Below are 7,680 nucleotides of genomic sequence, written 5' to 3'. Positions count from 1 at the left end.
CATCAGCTTCATGGAAACCAGAGTGTCTCCACTTTCACTTGGGAAGAAAGAATATTTCTAGGCCTCAGCACTGGAGGAAGAGAACTGCCAACCTGCAGTGAGCAACTGGGGCGCCAGAGTACACGTGCGCATCCGTGTGCACATAGCACTGTATGTGAGTCCATATCCCTGGTGCACCTCTGCATAAATGGGTGCACAACACAAAGGCACTATTCAGTGCACAGCATCTAGCAGGTAGAATCCAGCCTTCAGCAAGGTGTCGTAGTGGGTGGGGGCTTGGAAGGTAATCCTTGGGATAAGTATTGGTTGGTACCAATGTATCCCCATTCTCACATGCAAAATATTGGAGGGTTAGAGCTCAGTTCATTTGCTTGGGATGCAGGGGCGGATTAAGCTTTTTGCCGCCTGTAGGCAACCAAAGATTTGCTGCCCCAGCTTAAGGGGCTTGGCAGCTATACTTGTAAAGGGGAATCCAGCAAGGCATTCCATCCCAATGCCCAGTGGCACTTTTTAAAAGGAAAAGGAAGATTTCACTCCCCCCTGACCCAAGCCCTTTACTTGCACACCATTTCCAAAATTTGCCTCCCCTCAAAATTTGCCCCTGTAGACAAGTGCCTATATTGCCTATGCGTTAATCCGCCCCAGTTTGGATGTGCTCTGCATGCACTTTTTTACCTGCTTCCCATTTGTAGCATGCTTGTAGTTTGAATTGTATGCTACATCTCCCACCTGATCCAGCAAGACTCTTCTTATGTTCAGATTCGTAAACACATGCCCATCAGTTGCATGAGCTGTTTCCTCTGGTGTCCTGGAATTTGGACAGTGCAGATACCAAACAATCTGCCATGCATCTGTCACATACGGGGAGTAGGATGGAGAGATGAAGCAACGCTCTTGTGGTAGTGAGCATGAATTGGCCCCTTTGCTAGGCAGGGTCCACCTTGGTTTGCATTTGGATGGGTGACTACATATGTGCGCTGTAAGATATTCCTTAGGGGATAGGGCCATAGCTCAGTGGAAGAGCATCTGCATGCTTGCATGCGGAAGGTCCCAGGTTCACTCCCTGGCATCTCAAGGTAGTGCTGGGGAGAGAGTCATGCCTGAAACCCTGGAGAGCTGCTGCCAGTCAGTGGAGAGAATACTGAGCTAGATGGACCAGTAGTCTGACTCGGAATGTGGCAGCTTCCTATATGCTTGTGAGAGGGCAGGGTTATTCAGACAAGTGGTGAAAGATTTATACGATTTGAAGAGAAACTGGAGCATTCAAACAAGTAATGAAAGGAGGAAGTCTTTTCTTCCTATATTTTATTTTTATTGGCAAATTGTACAACATGCCAAAACCAAACCTATCAAGGAGGCATTGGCAGGCATGACAACACTGCCAACATACTTCACTTAAGGTAGGTTGCATGAAGAGCATTGCAAAGCTCAGAGACTTGCTTCAGTTCAAAGCAGGATACAATCAGTTCCAAAAGAATCCAAAAATAAACTTGGGGGAGGGGGATAGTCCCAAACTCTCCAATAACACCCAGGATGGAAAAGTGCCATTTTCAGCTCTAAGCTTTCGCTTTGGGTTCTGCTTAGTTGTCTGTAGCTATCCTCTTTGTGGCTTTCGGTGTCTCATCCTGTGAAAGTGAGGTAGAAAGTCCAAACATGAGAAACTTCATCCTCGTTCTGAAACTCCATCCGGGGAGTACCTGTGCCCCACATACAGGCCTGCTTTCAGTCTGTTTTCCTGCTTGTCGCAAACAGCCATATGGCAGTAATTATCCTGAGATAACTAACACAAGATGTAAATAAGAAAGCAATCTGCACCTTTTGTGTCCTATGCTTGTCTGCAGAAGGTTCCAAGTCCCCTCCCTGGCATCTCCAAGAGAGAGTGAGAGAAACTCCTGCCTGTAAACTTGGAGAAGCGACTGCCAGTCTATGTGGACAATACTGAACTAGATTAGTACAAGGCAGTACAAGGCAGCTTTCATTGTTTCTATAGTGCTATGGTGAGGATATTCAGTGACATCAACACTATTGAGTCCCTTATCTCCGTCACTGCATCTCCCCAGGACAGACAGCTGGAGACAGAACTTCTATTTGATGTTTGCTATTAAAAAGGAGGAGCAAGAAACCCCATGGGAAATTCTATGGCTGGCTCTTGCCTGGAGCCCAACTTCCATCCTCCAAAGACAGAGCAGAGTTCCCTTGGTTCCAGCTGGGGCAAAGTACTGCTTCAACTGTGCTGTAAAGCTTAGATTCTAAAATCCATCTTTTGTAACTTAATTGATGATCAGCCTCCAGGCCTAACATCTAAAGCCAGGATGAAAACGTTAAATGTTTTAGGGCTTTTGAACATTTTCTTTCTATTCTGATTGCCCATAAACTGTTCCTATCAGCTTTATATATAATTCCCTTAAATGTACCCGTTGCTAATCCCATGCATGGCAGCTCTTGCGAGAGCAGCTGCCAGGAGGTTAGCGACAGGGAAGAAAACAGTGATGGCAGCCGGTGGTGGGCCAGAGGAGGAGGTGGACCCGCCAGCCGGCCAGTGAGACAAAGAGCAGCCATCCAGTGGGAGGAAGTGCGGCCAGGCAGGTGAGAAGACATGGCAGAAAATGACCTTGGGGAGCAGTGCCAACCACCCATGGAACCTCACCTTGCTCCTCTGTAATGCCAGGTCGGTCCAGAAAACATCAGAAACCATCCATGATTTGATTCTGGATGAAGGTGCCGACCTGGTATGTATTACAGAGACCTGGTTGGGGGAGGCTGGGGACCCAGTGTGGTCCCAGCTTCTCCCTCCAGGGTACTCTGTTGAGGAGCAGGTGAGGGACCGGGGGCGGGGAGGTGGAGTGTCAAGGTCTGGCCAGCTGCTAGGGAAGTTCACGAAGCAAGCGGAGCCGCTGAAATCAGATATGGCTTGGCTGAACGCTGTCGACAAGGAATGTTTGACGAACGTTGATTCTCAGCAATGAGTAGGAGGCTGGAGATGTGATATATAGAGCAAGCCGAGAGCTCCCAGCTGGTAGGAATTCAAGGCTTGTCAGCCCTCAGCAACAGGCGCCTGCTCCTCCTAACAGCCTCCAATTGCGTTCTACGTCTCATGATCCTGCGCTGCTGTGGAGTCAGTGGTGTTCCACTGCATAGCTCTTCTTAGGATTGGTCCCCCATGCTTTCGGCTGACTCAGGCTGCTGTGCCTGCTCTAAATCATTAGTTGGATCCACCACAGCCGTTTCCTGAACGCTGACAGCCGGGCTCTGCCCCTCAGACACTCCTGAATCGGCAGGAAAGTTGACAGCTTCCCCTTCCTCCTCGCTGTCGGAGATCGAGGGCGTGACATGGAGTGGCTGTGGTTTATAAGAATAATCTCTCCCTTACCAGGATCCCTGTTGGAGTGTCAGACCATATTTAATGTGTGTACCTAAGTTTGGGGACTAGGGATAGACTGGGACTTCTGTTGGTGTATCGATCACCCTGCTGCTCAACAGAGTCCCTAACTGAGCTGACGGACTTGGTCTCGGACTTGGTGTTGGAGTTGCCCAGGTTTGTGGTGCTGGGTGACTTCAATGTTCATTTCGGGACCAATTTGTCTGGGGCGGCTCAGGATTTCATAGCGGCCATGACGACTATGGGCCTATCTCTGGTGGTCTCGGGATCGACGCACATTGCAGGTTACACTCTTGATTTGGTCTTTCACTCTGATTAGGGTGGTGTTCCATGGGTGGGGACTCCTGTGATTTCCCCATTGTCATGGACGGACCACCATCTGGTTAAGGTTGGACTCACAGTCACACCCCACCTTCGCAGGGGTGAGGGAGCTATTAGGATGGTCCGCCCAAGAAGGTTATTGGATCCCATAGGATCTCAAGAAGCCTTGGAGGGATTCAGTGTTGGCTCTGCCGGTGATCCTGTTGATGTCCTGGTGGAGAATTGGAACAGCAAACTCACCAGGGCGGTAGACATGACCGCTCCTAAGCATCCTCTCCGACTCGCTTCAAAACTGGCCCCTTGGTATATGGAAAAACTACAGGGGCTGAAGCAGCGAGGTAGACGACTGGCACGCAGGTGAAGAAAGACTCGGCTTGAATCCAACAGATTGCTACATAGAGCTCACTTGAAGACCTATGCTCAGGCGATACGTGTGGCAAAGAAGCAATTCTTTTCTGCCCGTATTGCATCCACAAGTTCACGTCCGGCGGAGTTGTTCAGGGTTGTGAGAGGGCTAGTATGTGCCCCACCTCCCTTGAATCAGAATTTGGAACCACTGACAGCCCTGTTTGGGAGTTAAATCAGCCAGTGCTGTGTTTGCAGCACAGCCAGAGAGACTCTCCCTGCCTTAAAGGTGCTGACTGATTTAACTCCTGAACAGGGCCGTGCAGCCCCATTTGGGAGCTAAACCACGTCAACGCATCAGACATGGGGGGGGCGTGGCTAAACACTCCCTGCATCTGACATCAGACACAGGGGGTGGGGTGAGGGGGTGGTGCTGCTGGCCTCCCTCCGCCTCTGACATGCTAGGGGTCCTGGCTGTGGTTGCAGGTTCCCGGCCTACCTGTAAAGCCAGGTGGTGGCCGCAAAAAACTCATTTGCTCTGAGTACTCTGGGGGTGCAGAGGCTGGAAAGTTAAGGCCTTGCGTGCACGATCCGGGCCTCATCGTCACCCCACCCCCACTCCACTGTGTATGCCTATGAACACATTTGGAAATTACACAGCCCCTTGTTGCTAGGACTAACTAAGTCTGCTGCAAATGATTTCACCTTCTTGTTTTGACTTGGGCTCTTGGCTGAAGGCCAAATAACAGCTCACTGTCCTGGAAAACAACAACAAATATTAAGATACCACTTTTCAACAAAAGTTTCCAAAGAGGGTTACATAGATAGATAAACAAAACAAACAAACAAGATGGCTCCCTGTCCCCAAAGGGCTCACATTATAAAAGAAGCCATTTTTGCTGTATCATCATGAGAAGGAATAAACATAATCATGTACACACAACTCTGGTCTCCTTGGAGGAAGGGTAGGATATAAATGTAAATTTTTTAAAAATAGTCACCCAAATGGCTCTCCATGTTAGCGGATATGACCAAAACTGATGCCCAAATGGTTCAGAAATACCATCCCAGTAAGGTTGCCATCTCCACCAGATTTCTGGGTATTTACCGGATTTTAGGCATGGCCCTGCACACCCATTTGACCATTAGCTGGCCCAGATTCCCAGATTTCATAAAAAAAAGAAAAGAAAGAAAGAAAAGAGCTAAGCTCTCTAGCCTTTGTAGAAGCAGCATTAAGGAGCAAGACATGTGGTCACTCTTCTGCTTAACTGAGCACTTTCCAGACATTTCCCAGTGGTCAGGCGGACAGATTTTGCTTCAGCTGATGTGTGGAATACAGGATGTTTGCCATAGTCAAGATCTCCAAATCTAGGCACCTGAATCTGCATGTTATGCAAATTATTTATTAATTTATTGAATTTATATACTGCCTAACATCCAAATCTCTAGGCGGTGTACAAAAATTAAAACATAATAATATAAAACATTTAGCATTCACAAAAAGATAAAAATCATAATAGATAAAAACACATTAAAATTTAAAAATTAGTTTGCCAATAATTTGCATGTTATGCAAATTAACTCTGGAGATGTGTGAGAGAGACATACTCCCTGCCCCATGGCAGAGACTCATGAAAAGACCTAGGATTACTTGATCATCCTGCCCTCCTGCAAGGAGTGTGTGTGCGCGCGAACCAGTGAAATGAAAAGGTAAGCTGCGGATTTTAGACTGCAGGGAGGATTTCAGAGTCTGCAAGGGGGCAGCCAAAGCAGAAAGCTGCCACTTCTCAGGATGCCACTTCTCAATGTAACCTGCTGCTGACATTCTCCTCCCTGGTGTAATCTGCTGCTTCTAAGAATGATGATCCATTATGTTCTCAACTTCATCCAGTACACAACCTGAACATTTCTGTTAATAAACCAAATATTATAGCCTCCATAAGTCTGCAGCAATTCTCCTTCCAAAGGGCACCAGAATCCAAGGCACCCTGAAGGCCCCTGGAACTTCTCGGTGCTCATGGAAGTGGGGCAACTGGAGACCACACTTTCTGCCACCACTTGTTTGTTCGTTATTTTTAACACTGGGGTACCCAGTGTTCTTCACTGTGGGGAGGATCTCTCCCTCGATGCATTGGCTGGCATATAGAATGGCTGTCATAAGAGCATAGGAACATAGGAAACTGCCATATACTGAGTCAGACCATTGGTCTATCTAGCTCAGTATTGTCTACACAGACTGGCAGTGGCTTCTCCAGGGTTGCAGGCAGGAATCTCTCCAGCTCGATCTTGAAGATGCTGCCAGACAGGGAACTTGGAACCTTCTGCTCTTCCCAGAGTGGCTCCGTCCCCTGAGGGGAATATCTTAGGGTGCTCACATGTGGTTTCCCATTCAAATGCAACCAGGGTGGACCCTACTTAGCTAAGCGGACAAGTCATGCTTGCTACCACAAGACCTGCTCTCCTCTCTAGACCAGTTCTCCTCCATAAGAACAGCTCTGCTGGATCAGGCCCAAGGCCTACCTATTCCAGCATCCTGTTTCACACAGCAGTCCACCAGATGCCTCTGGAAGCCCACAGGCAAGAGCTGAGGACATCTCTCCTGCTGCTGCTCTCCTGCAACTGGTATTGAGAGGCTTCTTGCTCCACATCCCACAGCAGAGAATTCCATAGACTAACTATGTGCTGCGTGAAAATGTACTTCCATTTGTTTATACAAATCTATGTTGTGGCCACATTTGGAGTACTGCATACAGTTCTGGTCACCATACCTCAAAAAGGACATTCTAGAACTGGAGAAGGTGCAGAAGAGGGCAACCAAGATGACCGGGGGTCTGGAGCACCTTCCTTATGAGGCAAGGCTTCAGCATCTGGGGCTTTTTAGTTTGGAAAAGAGGTGACTACAGGGAGACATGGTAGAGGTTTTTACAATTATGCATGGAGTAGAGAGAGTAGACAGAGAGAAATGTTTCTCCCTCTCTCACAACAGTAGACACAGGGGTCATCCCATGACATTTAGGACCAGCAAAAGGAAGGACTTTGGGGGGCTTCTCAGAGGCATCTGGTAAGCCACTGTGTGGTCCATCAGGGCGGTTCTTATTTTCTCAAGAACACAAGATAGGACAGGTTCTGTGATTGTCCTTCTGCATGTTTAGCCGGGATAGCAGAGCTGGGCTCTGCTATGGTTTGGGAGGACTCTGGATGCTCCAGACGACCAGAGATTCCGGAGTTAACCCTCTCCTACCCAGGAGTCTCTTGTTGTGAGAACAACTCTAATGTGCTTGAATCTAGCTAGATCCTAACTGCGCAAAATGCTCTTATTCATGAGAAGGACCTCTCTTTGGGTGGATTGGGTGCTGGATTGGGTGCTGGAATCAAGCTAGGCAAGGCAAAATGCTCTTTCCCCTATATATGGTCCTGCTACTTCAGCCAACTGCATCAAAGACCACACTCCTCTGGGGCAACAGCCGTCCTTCCAGCCTGTTGGTGCATTGTTCGGGTGTTGGCCCCTTTTCTCGTACACTTGCCTAATAAATCATTCACGTTCTGTTTGCATTTCCTAACCAGGGATCAAGGCAACGGCTTTAGTCACACAAATGGTGTTTCTATATAAAACAGTGTCCTCTCAAGCATCAACT

The sequence above is a fragment of the Hemicordylus capensis genome, chromosome 3, assembly GCF_027244095.1.
Source record: "Hemicordylus capensis ecotype Gifberg chromosome 3, rHemCap1.1.pri, whole genome shotgun sequence".
NCBI lineage: Eukaryota > Metazoa > Chordata > Lepidosauria > Squamata > Cordylidae > Hemicordylus > Hemicordylus capensis.
Note: the sequence above shows the minus strand (reverse complement) of the source record.